Source organism: Pristis pectinata, chromosome 6, assembly GCF_009764475.1.
Source record: "Pristis pectinata isolate sPriPec2 chromosome 6, sPriPec2.1.pri, whole genome shotgun sequence".
Lineage (NCBI taxonomy): Eukaryota > Metazoa > Chordata > Chondrichthyes > Rhinopristiformes > Pristidae > Pristis > Pristis pectinata.
In genome coordinates, this window is record NC_067410.1 from 48867207 (window position 1) to 48888215 (window position 21009).

General features: G+C 46.4%; 1 protein-coding gene across 2 annotated transcripts in view; it reads left to right on the forward strand.

Annotated features, from left to right (window-relative positions):
* The first annotated feature begins 3016 nt into the window (after nt 1-3016).
* Nucleotides 3017-21009, forward strand: part of pcbp4 (poly(rC) binding protein 4) — an 88583-nt gene continuing 70590 nt past the window's right edge. The window contains exon 1 of one of the 2 annotated variants that reach the window (XM_052017269.1): nt 3017-3108. The gene's annotated coding sequence lies outside the window, so the exon portion shown is untranslated. The remainder of the gene's footprint in view (nt 3109-21009) is intronic. The other variant, XM_052017270.1, reaches the window with a different exon arrangement.

A 21009-nucleotide genomic window follows, 5' to 3' on the forward strand; every position in this document is an offset into this window, starting at 1 on the left:
TAGGAAAGGCTTAGTGCAATATGGGCCAAATGTGGACAAATGGAACAAACTTGGATGGGTATCTTGGTCGGCATGGATGAGTTGGGCTAAAGGGGCTGTTTACGTGCTGTATAACTCTGACTCTATCAGGAGACCGAAAAACCAAGACACAATCTCTGTGAGCACGTTATTGGAGAGTAAGTGCTGTATAATAGTACTATTGATGGACGACTCCTTTCACATTACTGATAATCAGGAGTATGCCAAAGGGGATGAATGTTGCCCAGATTGGATTTGATTCATGTGAACAGGGCAGATCTGGGCAATTTTTCACAGCATACCTGGCAGATGCCAGTGTTATAACTGCATTGGAACGGCTTGGTGTGAAGTATAAGTAGTTCTGCAATGTGGGTCTGGGGTACCACAGTCATTTGGTCCAGGAGCCTTTGCTGAGTCCAGCGAGGTGAATTGCTGAAGACAGGGTTTGTGATGTTGAAATTTGTCCAGATGGGCCATCTACTTTGGAGCTTGGGCTAAAGATGGTTGCAAATGCTTTACCTTTTAATAGTGTTCATATATGTATATGGGTCTGGGCTGTGTGTGTTTGTGTTGGAGGTTGGTTAGTTGTGTTCTTGATGTGGGCACAGGTTAGGCCAGTTTCTGTTGCCCAGCATTTGAACTGGGCCATTTCAGAGGGCAGCTAAGAGCCAGGCCTGAACTTGACAAGGTGAGGATTGTAGAACTTCATTCACCAAGGGCACAAATTAACTAAAGTCAAAATGCTACCGATCCTGGAAACCTGAAATAAAGGAGAAAGTTCTGTAAACAATTATCAGGTCAGACAGCATCTGTTTTGGAGAAAAGATTTCAGATCAACAATATTTAGTGAAACAGATGGGTTCGGCAAAGAATTCATTAGATTCATGGCCTCACACACAGGTATTTTTTTGTGCACGTGGGTGGATGTGTATCTGGGTGGCTTTCTGCATACAGGTGTCTGTGTATCTGGATGGATGTGTATCTGGGTGGCTTTCTGCATGCAGGTGTGTTTGTGACAAGGTGTGTAACCGTGGATACGACAGGTTGGCTCACCTGAAGTGTTCAGCAACAATGAGGGCTATTTGGTAATGGGTGAGTGGAGGGAGGGGCTTCAGGTGAGCCAACCTGTCATATCCATGGTTACACACCTTGTCACAGATACAGACACACACCTGCATACAGAAAGCCAGCCAGATACACATCCAGCCACATAAGCAAAAAAATGCCTGTATACGAGGCTATGCATCTAATGAATTCTTTACCAAACACATTCGACTGGCTAGTAAATGGCAGTCAGTTGGAGAACCAACTGTACCTTCAGAGAAGTCAATGGTGAATGGATTCTGCAGACAGCGATCAAGCCACAGTTCTTCCCAACTCATCTCTTACCTCAGTCTGGGCTCCAGGGAAACAAATCAGTATTGAAGAGCAAGCAGATTCCTCCTGGCTTCAGACTGTCCATAGTTCCAGTAGCACAACCCCACTGTAATGGAGCAAGGGAGCGGGGAAGACACGAACCTGCAGATGCGGGGGGGGGGGGGGGGAAATCAAGCTGCTGGAGGAACTCAGCGGGTCAGGCAGCATCTGTGGAGGGAAATGGACAGTTGACATTTTGGGTTGACACCCTTCATCTAGACCCCACAGGGAGCAGGGAATCTTTCCCAAGGTCCGCGAGTAGCTAAAAGGGTAGAACAGCCTTGTCAGTGACACATTTGTTTTGTCGGGAACATTCCGCCCCTTAAACATTCCTACCAATCAATAAAACCACAGCCAATCAGCACCTCAAGAGCACTTCCTCACTGCTCCACCTCGATACCGAATGAAAGTCATTGCTGGGAGCTCCCGTAACGGCAACCAGGGGAGGAGATTCTCATTGGTCCAATATCCTTTGGGGGAATAAAAGGTGCCTCACAACATCAGCCTTAGATGGCCAATTTAAAATTTTGTCTGCTTCTACCCTTTAAGTTTAAACACCTGGATCAGATCACTCTGAGTCTTATCTGTCCAATGTCTACAGGAACTGCAGGGGAATGATTTCAGAGCACCACACTGATTGATTATTCTGCATATCAAAGATCCTGACATTAATTACAGCTAGCAATGAACAGGAAGCGGTCCAAGCAGACCCTGGACAATGTTCAGACATGGGCTGATAAATGGCAAGTAACATCTGTGCCACAAAAGTACCAGACCGTGACAAGAGAGTGGAACCACCTAACCTTGACAGTTGTCACGAAGTCCCCCCCATCCCAGGTCAGCATTGACCAGGAATTCAATTGGACCAACCGCATATATACCATGGCTGCAAGTCAGATCAGAGGTTGGGTATCGTGTATCGTGACTCACTTTCCGATACCCAAACTGTCATTAGCAAGGCATCGGAGACTAGTTTTGAGATGCCAGCGGTGAACATTTGATTGGCAACCACTTGCGTAGACCCCGACTCCACACAAGCGCACACACACACACACACATTTATATATACGCACACAACTCCTTGCGTGGCATAATTTCACAACTAGTACAGCAACTGCTATGGGTGTGGGAGAATGGGGACGTACAGTAAGAACAGATGTGGCCCCCCTAAGAGGGGGGAGCTTTATTTCGAGCAGGTGCGGCCCCTTTAAGACGTGTGGGGAAGGAGTTGTTGCGAGCGGGTGCGGCCCCTTTAAGACGTGGGGATGGGGATGGGGATGGGGGAGTTGTTGGGAGCAGGTGCGGCTCCTTTAAGACGTGGGGGAGGGGGATGGGGGAAGTTGTTGCGAGCGGGTGCGGCCCCTTTAAGACGTGGGGATGGGGATGGGGATGGGGGAGTTGTTGGGAGCAGGTGCGGCTCCTTTAAGACGTGGGGGAGGGGGATGGGGGAAGTTGTTGCGAGCAGGTGCGGTCCCTTTAAGTCGCAGCCTCCGGCTCCCGGCGTGTCCCTGGTGCAGCAGCCGTGCGGCTGCCGATTGGCTGAACGCCGCCAACCGCGGATAAACTGCTGAAGGTCTGTAGCGCGGTGCCTGGTGGTGCGGAGAGCGGAAGCTGTTGCTGGGATCTTGCTGTCGGAGCCCCCGGGCTGATTCTGCTGGGACCTGCAGTCTGGTGGTGAGTGTCCCAGGTCTGGGTGGACCGCCCTGGGGGCTCTGGGCACCCTCCCTCCCAGCGGGGCTCCTCTCTCGCATCCCCCTCCCCCAGCACCTCTCTCTCTCTCTCTCTCTCCCTCCCCCACCCAGAAACTCTCTCTCTCTTTCTTTTCCTGCCCCACTTCGCCTCGGCCCACTAGGCATTTCTTTCCCCTTCCCTCCCCAACAGGCACCATCCCTCTTCCTGTTCTTCTTCCTGCCCTGGCACCTCTTGTCTATTAACCCCCCCCCCCCCCATTCTCTTCTCCCTCTCCCTCCTCTACCATCTCCTTGGGCACCTGTGTGTGTGTGTGATGTATTTGAGCAAGAGGGAAAGGTTTAATGTACAGAGAGTTTGCCGAGAGTGAGACGGACTCAGACAGATTGGTGTGTTTGTGTGTATATGTACACAGAACACTTTTCCTAAGTCAGTGCAGTTGCCTGATCTCAGCCAGCAAGGGTGTTAAAGTTGCTCTTCAGTTGAAGGAGGAGGGAAATCAGTTTGGTTTCTGCTGACTGATTGCAGGATCGGGGCTGGTTCTGACATCTCGCTGTAAATGACCTCTGGGACAGGTTTCTTGGAAACAATGCGACCATTACAGTTGGGAGAGGGACAGAGGGAGAATTACTTTGTTTTTTTTGCATCTGTGATGTCTGTTAGTTTGATGCTACTACTGTTTAATTAGGACTGAGGGATATACTCCTATGTTAAAGTCGCTACACATGAGATTAGTTTCCTGCTAAAAATGCTTGGACACCTTGCTGTGTTAAGTAATGAAGGAACTGTTGGATGGAGGGGGTTAAACCTGTTTGTAGTGTTAGCCTTGACTTTTGTCATTCAAATCATTAATATAAATGAATGTTGTTAATGTGATTGGTAAGTTTGTGGATGACATTAAAATTGGTGGTATAGTGGAGAAGGTTAAGATTACAACAGGATCTTGATCAACTGGGCCAGTGGTTTGAGGAATGGCAGTTTAATTCAGATAAATGTGAGGTGTTGCATTTTGGTGAGACAAACCAGGGCAGGACTTGCACAGTAAATTGTAGGGCCCCGGGGAGTGTTATAGAACAAGAGACCTAGGGGTACAGATACACAGTTCTTTGAAAGTGGAGACCTGGATAGACAGGGTGGTGAAGAAACTGTTTGACATACTCTCTGTCATTGGTCAGAATACTGAGTGGAGGTGTTGCGATGTCATACTACAGCTGTACAAGATGTTAGTGAGGCCACATCTGGAGTACTGCCTACAGTTCTGGTTGCCCTGCTGTAGGAAGGATGTCATTAAACTGGAGAGGGTGCAAAAAAACCATTTACAAGGATGTTACCAGAATTGGAGGATTTGAGTTACAAGGATAAGGTGGGACTTTTGTCCCTGGAGCATTGGAGGCTGACGGGTTTATAAAATCATGAGGGGTATAGATTAGGTGAATAGTCACAGTTTTTTCACCAGGGTAAGGAAGTCCAAAACTAGAAGGCTCTCACTTTAAAGAGAGGGAACAGATTTAAAAGGGACCAGAGGGGCAACTTCTTCCACACAGAGGGTGGTGGGTATATGGAATGAGCTGCCAGAGGAAGTAGCGGAGGCAGGTACAATTATGACATATAAAAGGCATTTGGACAGTTACATGGATATAAAAGGTTTAGCGGGATATGGGTCAAACGCAGGCAGATGGGACTAGCTCAGTTAGGCAGCTTGGGCAGCACAGGTGAGTTGGGCTGAAGGGCCTGTTTCTGTGTTGTATAGTTCTGACTCTGACTTCATTGAGTTACGTAATGAAGGAACTGTTGGACTTGGGGGGGTGGGGGTGTTAAACCAGTTGGAAATGCCAGCCTTGACTGTTACCAGGCCAAATCCTGCTGTGTATCAGGTGCCAGAAGAAATTGTCAATGTTACTTTCTTGTTACTGTGCTGCTTTTATTCAAATGCTCTAAGAAATTGATGGGCTGAATGGCCTGCGGGTTTTTTGCCCAGAGGGTAATGTTTATCCCAGGGTCTACTTGGCAATTCTAGTCACTCGTGTGTTTGACAGCCTAGTGTTCAGCTGGCTGACGGAGAGCATCTCCACAATGACTGATCTTTGGTGGTCTGGGAACTAGGTTTGCCCATCTATTTCAAGGAAGGAGTGAGGTTGTGGGTTCAAGTCCCAATTCAAAGACTAGAATATTTAAACAAAAATGTAGCCTGGCTCCCTGGTACAGAACTAAAGATGTGCCGCACTGTCACATGTGCTGTATTGGGATAAAATTTTGCATTTCCACTTGGTTGGATGTAAAAAATGGCAGGACATTCAAAGGACAGCAAGGGGGAAGCATTGGTGTCCTGGCTGATGTTAACTAAATGCAAATCCTTCAAGCAACATCACATGATTTGGTCATTTCATACTGCTCTCTCTGGGAGCTGGTCAGGTGTAAGGTGGCTTTTGCAGTTCCTGCCTTAAAACAGTGATTACTCTTTATAGGTACTTCAGGTGTGCTGGGACTAAGCCCGAAGCATTGTAGAGCAGTGCAGTATCTGTGTGCCACAGAGTAGTACAAAGATCAAATGCTTATTGTACAGAATGGACTACTTTGACATGTCATGCTAGTAACCTGTGCATTGGAATATAATTTATTCAGATTATCAGACTTTTCCAAATGCAAGATTTGGTTGAATAGTGTTGAGATATTACTAGCTTGCACTGCTAAACCAGAATGTTGTGAGCTGGTGTACCAGGACCTGTGTACATAATGCTGGGCATTGTGTTCACTGGATGAGAGATTAAGCTAAACCTAAAGGGCTTTTCTGCCACTTTAATGATGAGCACTACACAAAAGTGAGGGGGTTGTCACTGTAGAGCAGATTGATTAGCCGTGTGTGTTAGTTTGTCTGCAGAACTGTTCAATTTGTTTTAAAGTAATTTCAGTGATGTGAAGAGCTGTGGGGTGTTTCTGGGATAAAGGTGCTTTATATAGGAAAATCCCATATGCTGATGAATCTTTTGTCAAAAGCCACCGTTAATGGCTTGCTTGTTACAATGGCTTTAATGTGGAAGCACTGCCCAAGGGACTTGCCAGTCTGGTACAGTAATCAGTAAAACAAATGGAGGGAGTTTGGAGCCTGGGACCTTGGCTGACGTTTGGGGTGAGGGGTGTTAAGTGTTCTTTTGGAGGGCTGGAGTGGTTTGGGCCAGGCCTGGCGGTGGTGGAAGTGTGTGTGAGCTATGTCCCCAACACGCTGATCCCCTGAATCCTGACATGTCCTGGGATGCTCTTTTGGCAGCCCAACTCCTGCTATTTACTGTGGAGCCCACTATTACCCAATCTGAGGTATCAATAGTGTGTTACCCACTGGTTGCTCTAGAGACGGCAATGGGGAGAGTGCAAGGTTAGATGCCCACCTTTGTGGGTGGGCAGCTTTGCTCAGGGGATATGGTGTTAGCAGGGAGAAATGCCTCCTCTCGATGCATGTGACACCGCTGACCTTTGTAAAGCCAGCCCTGGTCAGCACTGTTGTCGAGGTGTTAATTGGATTGAAGTGCTAATAAGTTTGCAGGGTTTCATCACTGACAGGCTCCTGAACCAAGGTATGTCTGTTTCCGATCCCAGGAAGGAAAGAAATGCATGTACTGATGGGCATGTATCTTGCGTGGTGGAGCATCTTAATACAGAGCACACTCTGACTCCAAGCACCTGGGCCAATAACTGGAGCTGAGCAAGAGTTGAAAGGTGGTTATAAGGCCATGGGGGGGGGACGGGGGGAGGGGGGGTGGGGTGATGGGAAAGTTCAGATAAGCTGGTTAGTAGAAGGACTGAGGAGTACACCCTGGTCTGAGATGGCACTGAGTAGTTTGGAAGAGGTCATTTGGGGGTTACTGGGAGTCTGCTTTCAGCAGTCCAAGACCTGGGGTTGACTTGAAATGAGAGCTGATAATCCCAGGCAGGGTCTCTGATCGCTGGGAGCTGCTGAATAAACAATCGGCAGCATGTCCAAAAACAAGGGGTGATCCCATCCTTGGCGAACTGTCTCCAGTCTGTGGGTCTCTGTACTTCCTTGGAAAGCTAAGGAAATTCAGCATGTCCCCGATGACTCTGACTCTTACCAATTTTTAGATGCGCCATAGAGGGCATCCTATCTGGATGCATCACAGCTTAGTATGGCAACTGCTCTGCCCAAGACTTCAAGAAATTGCAGAGTGTTGCAAACACAGCCCAGTCCATCATTTAAACCAGCCTCCCATCCATGGACTCCGTCTACACTTCCCACTGCCTCGGAGAAGTAGCCAACGTAATCAAGGACCCCTTGCATCCGGTTATTCTCTTCTATCCCTCCCATCAGGCAGAAGATAAAAGGCTTGAGAGCACGTACCATCAGACTCGAGGACAGCTTCTATCCTGCTGTTATCAGGCTCTTGAACTGACCTCTCGTGTGGTAAAAATGAACTCTTGATCTCCCCATGTACCTCGTCGTGGCCCTTGCTCCTTATTTGTCTACCTGCACTGCACTTTCTCTATAACTGTAACATTATATTCTGCATTCTGTTTTCCTTTTTACTTCCTCAAGGTACTTGTGTATGGCGTGATCTGGATGACACACAAAACAAAAGCCTTTGACTGTATCTCAGTACATGTGACAATAATATTCCAATCCCCTCCTTGTCACGTAATCTCCTCTTTGATTGATTTGGCCTCTGCCACATCACTGATTCCTGCCTCTCTCTACCAACAACAAACCCAACCCGTCATCAAACTTCCTGAGGCAAATATTAAGTGCATCAGTAGGTACTGTGCACTAACTTTCCCTTGAGTTCTTTTTGGAGTAACATCTCTATGACATTTCTATAGGTGACTCTTTTACTGGGCAGTTTGGGCCCTGTTTTGAGTTTGGTGGTCCCAGGACATCTTGGTTTCTTCAGCTCTCAGTAACTATGTCGTGCTACCCAGAGCTGCTGGATGCTTGGAGCCCCTCCTCTGTGCTTTCTAGCTTGGTACCAGCTTACAATTCTGCTTGAAACCAGGGCCTTACCCTCCGGAGAGCCCACTCTCCTGACTTCGTATCGCTAAGTGTCACCTCTAGTTCAGGACCCCTTCAAGTTCCAAGAATCTACCAAGTAGTATTCTTGTACCAAGCGATCCTTCCAAGTTTAATGCTGACCTGCACTTGTGTACAGCCCATAGAAACGAATGAGCATTAGGAGACCAGTGGGGTGGACTTGCCAGCAGCTGTGGGGCTGCAGGCACCTTCTGCCATGTGGGAACTCGGTTTGTGGCCACATTTCTGACTTGTGAACTGTTCAGGTTACAAACAGGTCTTGGGGAACAGAACTCTGCTGTAACCTGGGGATAACCTGTATGAAACTGCTCCAGTTCTCTTGAATCTTGGGGCCAGGCATAATGTTGAAAAGTAGGTGCTTCTGGAAGCCACATGTCAAAATGGTAGTTTTATAAAATGTTCGACTAGCTAAGTGATGAGATGGGTGTCATTATAGACCGTTACGGTGCGGAAACAGGCCCTTCAGCCCACTGAGTCCCTGCCAACTGTTGACACCCAATTACACCAATCATACATTGCTCCCATTTTTTATTCTCTCCACATTCTCATCACTTCTCCCCCAGATTCAACTCCTCATCCACACACTAGGGGCAATTTACAATGGTCAGTTAACCTACTGAACCACACGTTTTTGGGATGTGGGAGGAAATCAGAGCACCTGGAAGAAACCCACAGAGAGAATGTGTAAACTCCACACAGACAGCACCTGAGGTCAGGATTGAACCTGGGTGTCTGATGCTGTGAGAACCATAGAACCATACAGCACAAAACAGGCCCTTGGGCCCACCATACAGGCACTGGCTCTACAAGCTGCACCACTGTGCTACCTACAAAATAAAATTGTACACCCTGCAAAATTCTTCACTGTGGCAGTGGTCCTCACTACATGTTCTGAAGCATCATCCTGTCTACCTGTGCTGCACTTTCACTGTAACTGTAATACTATATTCTGCATTGTTTTTCTTTTTACTACCTCAATGTACTTGTATATTGAATGATCTCTGTATGGCATGCAAACTATAGCTTTTTATTTTGGTACATTTGGCCATAATAAACCAATACATTGAAACTGAAATATTGATCATCAAGAACTAACTTTACTAAACAAACTAGACACTGAGCTTGCCCAGTGTTTACTTAATAAAAACTTGAATTTTGCTGTCTCAAAAATACCGGATTTTCCTTTGCAATGCATTATTTTTAAAGACTAAATATTTGGTTCCCATCAAACAATTTAATATTTTGATTGCTATGGGTGAAGGCATGAGAGATCAGCAGGTCTGTTTCAGGGCTCTGCGTCCATCAGATGTTGCATTTTAGAGTGTCAAAATATAAAAGTTAAAGCCAGAATGAGGCTCATTTCTGGTAGTTTGCTGAGCACCTCATTGAACAGCAATTGAACTCTTGTTCATCCAATTTTCTCTTAGCAATGACCTGATAGCTTGCTTTGGAGGGCCTGGCTGGGTTACCAGCCAAGCAGATTACTGTGCTGCAGGATCAGGCCACCAACAATCAGCTGAACCAGTGGAGTGAGCCCTGGTTTTCTTCTATCCTTGACTGAAAATGCAGCCTTACATTTCAGTACCACCTTTCTCAGTCCCAGTATGTCCAACTGCAACAAGTGAACTGCATTATGACGCAGAGGGAGGAGATTCGGCCTATTATGTCCCTGGGAGCAATCCTATCAGCTTCTCTTTATGTCCATACTGTCCTGCAACTTATTCTTTCTCACATATGTCCATCAACTCCCTTTTGAGGAATTCAGTGGGCTGCTGACCTCTCCAGCAGATTGTTTGTTGCTCCGGGTTCCAGCATCTGTAGTCTCTTGTCTCTCTTTTGATTCTTTTGCCACTTCTCTGCACTCAGGAGTAATTTGCAGCAGCCAATTAACCAACCTGCTCGTCTTTGGGATGTGGGAGGAAACCAGAGCACCCAGAGGAAACCCACAGCACCGGAGGTCAGGATTGCGCCTGGGTCACCGGAGCTGTGAGGCAGTGGCACTAACTGCTGTGGCCATTATTGCCCGCTGTTGGAATGTTTGGAATATGGCAGCCAATTTTCAGAGAGATGCAATGCCGAATAATCTCTGAGTGACAACTGTTGGCCGGGACATTGGGGAGAACTTTAGAAATATTGGTAAGGAGTTTTCGGCATCCTTCTCAATTTAATGCATGTGAAAGACTGTATTTACACAGTGTAGCATCCCCTCAGTATTACACTGGTGCCAGCCTAGGTTTGGTGCTCAAGTGTCTGTAGCGGGACATGAACCCACATCTTTCTGATCCAGAAGCAAGAGGTACCCACTGAGTCGCAGCTGAAATAGTTAAGCGACTCTTGTTGAATGCCGCCTTCCTCTGCAGGGTGATATACGAACAGAAGGAGACTCTTCAGTACAAAGGCCTGATTGTGAAGAAATGTCTTCATGCAGGCACGATGCTTGACATTTTGGTGGCTGAAGCCTTTGTAAGTGCAAATGTAATTAGAGTTTCCTGCAAGCCTCCCCCTTAACCAGAGGATCCTGACTGTTGTGAGCTGGAGGGGGCAGCCAATTACTAAAGGTCAGCATTTTGGGACAGGATGTGTGGGATTGAAGAATGTGAAGAAGTCACTTGTAATTACCAGCAATGCATCATCGTCTGTTCAATGGGCCACTGTGAGCAGTAATGGGCAGGTCACGAGGGCACCAAGCTTGTACATCCTGCGTCTCGCAACAAGACTTCGCATTCATGACTTCTCTGGGCTAGTCTGTTGCCTGGGGTGGGCACTGTGGGTGGAGGACTGATCTGGCCCACAGGTAACGATAGAACATCAACAGGAGCAATGTCTGCCCTGGCGCTCTGACAGGACGAATGGGACCAGGCAGAAAGTGCAGCCAAAGGGATGCTACAGACTATGGTGTTATGGTCAGGGTCTTGCAGACCACTGCAGGGTCAAGGTGTCTGACTCTACAGTTCAGAATCGCAGAACGGTTACAGCACAGAAGGTGACTATTTGGCCCACAAGCCCCTACTGGCACCATGTAACAATTCCAGTTAATCCCACCCCACCCCACCCCACCCTCTCCCCACTGCCCTGCAATCTCTTTCCTCCCAAAAGGGAGCTGGGTGAAAAACTGATTGCTACAATCGAATTTGTCTTCACTGTTGCTCCTGCAGTGCTCTCCAGACTCTGACCACACTGTGCTGCTTTAAAACAAGAACACTTCACATCCCTTGGGTTCTTCATCCAATCTCTTTTGTTCTGTCTCCTGGCTCTTGGCTGCCCTGCCAATGGAACACTTTCCTTCTATCCTCTGTATCTGGGTCTCTTCATGATCTTAATATCCCATCAGATCCCCGTGATCTCCACTTTTCCAAGAAGAACAATCATAGAATCATAAAAATGTACAGCAGAGAAACAGACCCTTTTGGCCCACCTTGTCCATGCCAACTGCGATGCCTATCTTTGCTAATCCCAGTTGCCTGCATTAGGCCTGTATCCCTCTACTTCTTTCCTATCCATGTATCTGTCCAAGTGCCTTTTAAACATTGTATTGTATCTGCCTGTACCACCAACTCTGGCAACTAGTTCCAGATATTCACCACCCTCTGTGTGTGTGTGTGTGTGTGTGGACGCCCTTCATATTTCCTTTTTAACTTTCTTCCCTTTCACCTTAAACCTGTGCCCTGCCCTGGGAAAAAGATTCTATCTGTGCTCTTCATGATTTAAAATTAGGCCTTAACCTTGTACGTTCTGGTGAGAATGAACCTGGCCTATCCAATCTCTCCTTATTAATTACAGCCCTCTGTTCCAGGCAACATCCTGGTGAATCTCTTCTGCATTCGCTCTATTGATACCACATCCTTCTACAGTGTGGTGACCAGAACTGTACACAGTACTCTAAATGCAGTTCAACCAATGTTTTGTACAGCTGCAAATGACATCCCATTCCTTATGCTCAGTGCCTTGGCCTATGAAGGCAAGCATGCCCAAATGCCTTGTTCACTAACCTATCCACCTGTGTTGTCATCTTCAGGGAGCTATGGACTTGCACCCTAAGGTCTCTCTGCACGTAAATGCTCCTAAGGTACCTGCCATTTATTCCATACGTTCTACCAGAATTTGACCTCCCAAAGTGCATTACCTCACACTTGTCTGGATTACATTCAATGTGCTGCTGTTCTGCCTAAATTTCCTTCTGATCTATGTCTCACTGTATCCTTGGACAACCTTCTTCACTATCTACAGCTCCTCCAATTTTGGTCATCTGCAAACTTGCTAATCAGGCTACCTACATTCTCTAGTCATTTGTGTATATATTACAAAGCTGCCAGCACCAATCCCTGAGACACACCACTTGTTACAGACTTGTATTCAGAGAAATGCCCATCCACCACTTCCCTCTGCCTCCTATCAACAAGCCAATTTTGGATCCAGTTTGCAACACACCTTGGACCCCTTGTGCCTTAACTTTCTGGACCAGCTTACCATACAGGACCTTGTCAAAAGCCTTGCCAAAGTCTGCGTAAATCATGTCCACCACTCTGCCTTTTTCAATTTTCTAAGCTGCCTCCTCAAAAAGATAATCAGATTTGCGAGACATGATCTCCCCTGCACAAACCATGCTGACTCTTAATCAGTTCCTGCCTTTCCAAGTGAATGTAAATCCAGAATCTTCTCCAATGACTTCCCTACCACTGATTGTAAGGCTCACCAACCTGTAGTTTCCAGCTTATCCTGATGCCCTTTTTGAACAAGGGGATAACATTTGCTAACCTCCAGTCATCTGGTAACTTGCCTATGGCTAACAAAGATCTCCATCAGAGGCCCAGCAATCACCTCCCTTAGCATCCTAAGATTGATCCCATCCAGCCTCGGGAATCCCATGTGTGGCAATATTTCTAGCACTTCTTCCTGACACAGACATGCTTCAGAATATCAGTGTATCCCTCCCTTAACTCTCCAGCCTCCACATCGTTCTTCCTGGGGATTATTAATGAGAAGTATTCATTTAAGATCTCGCTCTTATCCCCTGGCTCCACAAATAGATTACCTCTCTGGTCCCTGAGGGGAGCTGTTCCTTCCTTTGCTATCCTCCTGCTTCTAATGTACTTAAAAGCTTTCAAGATTCTCCTTAATCTTGCATGCCAAGGTCTTTTCGTGGACCTTTTTACCCTCCTGATTTCTTTGTTTTCTCCTTTTCTCCCTGTAAACTTTGACTGGTTCGATATCAGTTTCCTATCCTTGACGTGGACTTCTTTTCCCTGATCAAACCTTCAATATCCTTTGTCAGCCGAGGTTCCCTAAACTTATCTTTGCATCTTACCCTTACAGAGACATGCCAGCTCTGAACTCCATCTAACTTTTAAATACCTGCCACTTATCCAACGTTGCTCCCCCTCTGGCAGTTGCTCCCAATCTATTTCTCTCAGGTCCTGTTTTACACAAATGAAATCTACTTTGGTATTGGTTTATTATTGTCACTTGTACTGAGGTACAGTGAAAAACTTGTCTTACAAACCGATCTTACAGGGAAAGTACTTTCCCCTCCGTGTAGGGCACTAACTCGAGGACCTACTTTATCTTTTTCCGTGACTACTTTGAAGATTACTGCACTATGGTCAGTTTCCAAAGGGTTCCTCTACAGACGCTCAATCACTTGCCTGTCCTCGTTCCCTAAGATGAGGTCAAGTACAGCCCCTTCCCTCTTGAATGCATTTTACAAATTCCAGTCCATCTAAGTCTCTTGCACTAAGGCTTTCCTAGCTGATGTTTGGAAAGTTAAAATCATCTACAACTACAACCCTGTTGCTTTTACATCCTTCTGCGATCTGCCTACATATCTGTTCTTCTAATTCCTGTTAACTATTAGTAGGCCTATAGTATTACCGTGTCAAAGTGACTGTCCCTTTCTTATTCCTAATTTCTCCTCTTATAGCCTCATTGGCTAATCCCTCTAGGACATTCTCCCTGAGTACTGCTGTAATGCTCTCCCTGCTCAACAGTGAAACACCCCCTCCTCTTTTGCAATCTCTCTGAAGTCTGAAACTTCAATACCCTGCCAGTCCTGCCCTTCTTCCAACCACGTTTCCGTAATTGTAACAATATCATAATCCTGTGTGCTGATCCACATCCTCAACTGATCTGCCTTACCTGTGAGGCTCCTTGCATTAAAGTAAATGGAGTTAAGCCTACTGCCCTCCCATGCTTCCCTTCCTGTCTCTCACTGCTCCTCCCACCAGACTTCTCGGTTCTATTTTCTTTTAGCAGTCAGCCAACCCACCTGCTGCACTGTCAACAATCCCAGCTCCTCCATTCTAGTCCCTGGAATCATTTTGATAATTCCCTTCTGCATAGTCTTGAAAGCCTTTTAATCTTTCCAAAAGTGTGGTATCCAGAACTAGTTGTACTAAACCAGTGTTTTATAAAATTTCACCTTGGCTTCCTTGCTCTGTACTCTTTACCTGTACTTAAAGTGAAAGATATCATATGCTTTGTTACAGCCACTTTCTTAACCTGAATATCCACTTTCAGTGAGCTATACACGTCTCTCTGTTACTGTGTCCTTTTTATACTTGTGCCCTCTAGTTTCCATTGTCCCTTCTCATTCTTCCTTCCAAAGCATTAAATTTCATCTGCCTGTCTGTCCGTCTCTCTGTTATCCTCCGTACAGTTCATTCTTCTACCAAGTTCTGGCATTTGGAAATGGTATCCATACTTTCAAGTCCAAGTCATTAACTGATCTTAAGAAAAGCATCAATCCCAATACGGACTACCTAGGGACTCCACTATACACTTTCCTCTAGCCTGAGAAGCAACCTTGCACTGCTGCAGCAAATGGAAATGTGTTCAGCTAAATACTTTGGTGTGGTCCAGTTGGGGATTAGCAGAAACAGGAGAAAGTGTGGAGGTCCAGTGTTGAGGACCTGGAGAGAATGAGGTTGAACAGGGGATCAGGTTTGATGTGGAATGACTGTGTGAGTGAGGTTGGTTCAGCAGTAAAGGGCAGAATGGGGCTGTTCTGCATTTGGGCTTCAACAAAGGAATGTCATGGGGTGGTGTGTATGAAGAACCACAAAGCCATCCCCATTTTTTTTTTGGAGATGATAAATGTGACTAAACAATAGTCAAAAACTTAGGTTTTGGGGAAGGAGCTCCAGAACTTGGTGACAAGCAGCTGTTTTGTTTGTTTAATTTTGGGATCTGGGATTTGCTGCCAAGGCCAACATTTACTGTCCATCCCTAGTTGCTGCTGAGAAGCTGGTGGTGAGCTCCCTAACTAAATGATCCCAGAAATGAAAGGCTTAATTTATGAGGAGTGTTTGATGTCTGAGCCTGTACTCGATGGAGTTCAGAAGGATGGGGGGGGGAGGGAGAGAGGAGTGTGGATTCTCACTGATTCTCACTGAAACCTACGGAAAGGCCTGTATGCAGAGGACATTTCCATTAGTAGGAGAGTCTAGGTCTGAGGGCATGGCCTCACAATAAAGGGATGTCCCTTTAAAACCGAGATGAGGAGGAGCTTTTACAGCCAGAGAGTAGTGACTCTGTGGAATTCGTTGCCACAGAGAGCTGTGGAGGACAAGTCATTGGGTGTATTGAAGGCAGAGATTGACAGGTTCCTGATTGGTAATGGTTACGGAGTGAAAGCAGGAGAATGAGATTGAGAAATTGGTCATGTTTGAATGTTGGAGCAGACTTGATGGGCTAAATGGCCTAATTCTGTTCCTATAATCTTATGATCAAATGAACTACAGTCCTTCTGGTGAAGGGAGTCTCCCAATGTTGTTGGACAGGGAGTTCCAGGATTTGGATGTCTAGCGACCATTGATACGTTTTCAAATCAGATGGTGTGTGACTTGGAGAGGAACCTGCAGGTGGTGGTGCTCCTCTGCATCTGATCTGTTGTTCTTCTTGGTGGCAGATGTTGTGGATCTGGGAGGTACTTTTGTTGAATCTGGTGCATAATGGCAGTTTGTAGATGGCACACACTGCGGCCACTGCGCTGGTAATGGAGGAATGAATGTTTTAGGTGGTGGTTGGGGTGTGAGTGGAGTAACTACTTTGGTTTGGAAGGCATCAAGCTTGAACTCTGCTGGAGGTTCATTCATCCAAGCAAGTGGCGAGTAATCCACTACTCTTCTGACTTGTACCTTATAGATGGTGGGGTGGGGGCGAGGAAAGGTCCTGGGATGTCAGGTGAGTCACTCACCATGGAATACCCAGCCTCTGACCTGCTCTTATGGCACTGGTATGTATGTGGCTAGTCCAGATGATTTTTCTAGTTGTTACCATCTCCACCATAAACAGCAATGCCATTGGCACTGGACATTACCTGGCACTTTTGTGGTACAAATGTTACTTGCCACTTAGTGATCCATGCCTGAATGTTGTCCAAGCCTTGCTCTGTTGTTAACAAGTTGCATTACACAATCATCAGCGGAAATCCCCATTTCTGATCTTGTGATGGAAGGAAGTTCATTGAGGAAGCAGCTGAAGATGGTTGGGCCTAGGACAATGCTTTGAGGAACTTCTGTAGTGATGTCCTTGGACTGGAATGATTGACCTCCAAGCATAACCACCTTCTGAGGGATAACTCCAACCACTGTTTTCCCTTGGACATCCATTGTTATCAGTTTTACCAGAGTTCCCGATGCCCCACTCAGTCAAATCCTGCCTTGATGTTGAAGGCAGTCACACTCCGCTCACCTCGGCAATTCAGCCATTGTGTGGATCAGGTTGTGATGAGGTCTGGAGGTGAGTGTTCCTGGTGAAACCCAAACTAGGCATTGGCGAGTATGTGTTGCTTGATAGCTCTGTTAATATCACCAATAAATGATTGATGGGGCTGTAGTTGTCCAGATTGGACTTGTCCTGTGTTTTGAGAATGGGATGTACCTAGGCAAATTTCTGTATTGTTGTTTAGATAATGGTGTTGTACTGGAACAGAAACATAGCTAGTTCTGGAGCCCAGGTTGACTGTACCAAAGCCAGATGTTGTATGGTCCCATGGTCTTTACTGTATCCATTATTCTCAGCTGTTTCTTGATACCATGTGGAGTGAATCAAATCGACTGAAGACTGTGATATGAGTTGGTGGGGATCTCAGGTGGAAGTATCAATAGTTTATCTACTTCCCACTTCTGGCTGAACTTGGGACTGAAGTATTTCCAGCTGTTTTTAGCACTTGTACATTCCCATGACATCGTTTGGAATGGGGATGTTCTTGGAGATCACCTGTCCCCTTTATCTGTTTAATTTACTATCAATATTCATGACTGTATGTGAACTGCAGAGATTTGATTTGTTGGCTGTGGGATTACTCGGATGTGTTCATTGCATAGTGTTTCTGATTAGCATGCATGTAATGGCTGTTCTTGCCCAACTCCTTGGGATATGTATCACACTGATGTTCTTGTAAGCAAACTTTGAAACATTAGCTGTCCTGGCAGGGATTGCTGGAGGCAGTAGCGATGGGGTTTGTATAATCTTCCTTCTCTTTCCCTGGTAGTTGTACAGTTGGGTTGAGCCCAATGGCCCATTTGGGCTCCAAGCCAAGTTCCAAACCCCTTATGCCTCTGTGCCTGGGTTTATTGAACAAAGGAAGCCTTCCTTTTTCATGGACTGATTTGACTTCTCCAGTTACTAAAAGGCATCAGTGTTGGCTCACCATTAGTCCTGGCCCTGGACAGAACAGGAGAACACTATTTATCTTGGGGTGGGTGTGGTATACAAGGGAAAGGAAGTTGTGCTTCAGCAGGACAGCCTTGTTCACACCCGTCTAACGTATTGTTGAGATCTGTACACTGAAGGATTCTGCGGGGGATTGACAGGGTAAGGACGTTTCCCTGTGTGATGGAATCTAGAACCAGGGCCATAGTTTTGGAATAAGGGGTCACCTGTTTAAGACAGAGGTAAGGAGGAATTTCTTCCGATGCCTGTGAACCTTTGGAGCTCTGTATCCCAGAGAGATGGGGTTGAAATGGGTCAATGGAATTCATGAGTGGGTCATGATGTCAGTAGCAGTACAGGCTTGAGTGGCCTGCTCACTTCTGTGGCTCAGTCGAGGTCTGCTACACAGCCTACTCCCCAGAGTATTGTGTGCCATGGATGTGCAGCGGTTAGTGCTGCTACCTCCTTGCTCCAAAGACCCGGCTTCAGTCCTGATCTCTGGTGCTATGTGTGTGTGTGTGCAGTTCGCATGCTCTCCCTGTGACCATGTTGGTTTCCCATGGATCCTCTAACTGAGCAGGTGGTTAAGAGTCAACCACATTAGGTCTAGTCATTTGTAGGCTGTAGTGGGTCAAGGTCCCAGATTTCTTCCCCAAAGAACATTCGTGAACCAGATGGGTTTTCTGACCATCTGGTAGTTTTATGGTCACTGTTATTGAGAGCAACTTTAATTCTAGATTGAATTTAAATCCCAGCTGCTGTGGTGGGATTGGGACTAGTGTTTCTGGCTCATTGCTCCAGAACTTTGGCTGATAGCCCTGCAACAGCTGGAAGCCCAAGAACTGATATTAGCTTGAGTGTAACTGAGAGGAAGTCACAACCCTTGCCACCTTGATGTCATATCCAGATTCCATCTTCCTTTCTCTTGCCAACTGCAGACACTTTCACCTGACAAAGTCCTTCAGAATGTTTTCAAGGCAGACACTGATTGGTACAGGACCTTTTGTGTCTTGTGAGAACCTTCCTGTATTTAAAATCTGACAATAAAATGTCCCCGGTTAGTTGGAAGAAGCAGTCTTGATGAAGGTGGTGATGAATTTCATCAATGTGCTACCATAGCCTTAGGTGGGTGGGTGGGGGCAGGAGAGCTGAAGATTAAGACCTCAGACTTGGCACAAAGCCCATTGTTTACCAGGCAGCAGTGATCCTTACCTCCTGTATGTTTGAGACCTAGACTATCTCAAAACACTGGCAGTATCTCTACAGTGCTATCTCTGCAAAATCCTCTAAATTCACTGGCAGGACAATTGGTAATTGTTTCATTATTGTCATATGTACTGAAGTATAGTGGAAAAACTTTATTTTTCATGCCATCCATACAGATCATTTCATCACATCAGTACATCAAGGTAGTACAAGGGAAAACAACACCAGACTGCAGAATAAAGAATTACAGTTACAGAGAGAGTGCAGTGCAAGCAGACAATAAGATGCAAGGCCGTGATGAGGTAGACTGTTGGTGATATATACTTTCAGCCTTCTGTATCTCCTGCCCGATGGGAGGGGGGAAGAATAGAGAATGTCTAGGATGTGAGGTGTTTTTGATTATGTTGGCTGTTTGCCCAAGGCAGTGGGAAGTGTAGACAGTTACACTGGCCACTGTCACAGGAAAAGATTATCAGGTGGATGGAGGACACTGTTATCCTTTGGGACAAAAAAATGCAACATCCCCACTCTCTCCCAGGAATCTCTGGCCCATGACTGCTCAAAGGAGGTATTGAGAACCTTGTCCATGCATTGGGAGCACATAGAAGTGCTGTGTAAGTGGAGGAGCATGCTGCCTCAGAAACCACCCACCTGCCTTGTCAAGTACCTGTCCCGTCTGTGGAAAGGCCATGGTTCCCTCATCAGCTATCACAATGGAAACAAATTGTCCTCGATCCCGAGGGACTGCATAAGAAGAGTAAGAAAGGCAGACAAGCTGTTCTGTTAGTCTTTGAAAACTGCATGGTGTGGCGGTTGAATTGAAACACTGCTGTCCGATGTAAGTGAGTGCCAGCCAATCGCTGGCCTGTTGCTGTCGGTGACATGCAATCACAGCTGGCATCAGTGCTGTGGGACAGACTGAGCTGTGAAGCTGTAAAGTGATCTGCACCTGTACGTTGCCTGTCATGACCTGGGGGCTTCCCAGGCATTTCACAACCAAAGGGTAGACTGAGGATCGTCATGGCAAATGTTGCTGCAGTGTCCAGAACCAGGGCTGTCAGTAAGTGCTATTACTAAATCCCAGGGCCCTCGACAAAAGCTTCATCCACAAACTGAATGAATGTGGAACTCGACAATGACCTGTTTTGGAGGGCTGAGTGCAGGAAAGGGAGAAGGGACTCAGAGGGCACATTTGAAGGGTGCGCCAGGGATTGAAGGCTGCAGGGATGTAGAACCAGTAAACATTGCCCACAATCCTGCAGGGATTTCGTGAGATCTGCACATTGTCCTGTGGGATCTTTCTCCTTCAAGTAGATGGAAAAGAATGCAATCTTCCTTTGCATCCCGCCAAATGCCATCACCTCCAGCTGGGCAGCAGTCCCTCAGGGACTTTTTTGTATTCCATCCATACAGATCATGCCAAACATAAGTACGTTGATGTAGTACAAAGGGAAAGCAATAACAGAATGCAGAATATAGTGTTACAGAGAGTGCAGAGCAGGTAGAGAATATTGTGCAAGGGCCAAAACAAGGTAGATTGAGAGATCAAGATTCATCTTTATTGTACAAGAGGTCCATTCAAGAGTCTTATAACAGTGGGATAGAAGCTGTCTTTGAGCCTGATGGTGCATGCTTTCAAGCTTTTGTATCCTCTGCCCGATGGGAGAGGGGAGAAGAGAGAATGACTGGGGTGGGAGGGGTCTTTGATTATGTTGGCCTCTTTCCCAAGGCAGTGGGAAGTGTAGACAGAGTCCATGGAGGGGAGGCTGGTTTTCATGATGTCTTCGGAATGGGAATTGTAACTAGAAAGCAGGAACGTTATCACCATGGGAGAAATGCAGCAAATCCCAACAATGCATTGGCTGAAACCAGCGTGATTTGATAAAATGTGGGCTGACCCCCATGGTCCCGGGGCAGGCAGAGGTGAGTGTGAGTTACCTCAGCACAGACTTTAGCCGGATGTGTTGCTCCATCGGAATTCTGTAGAATGGGAA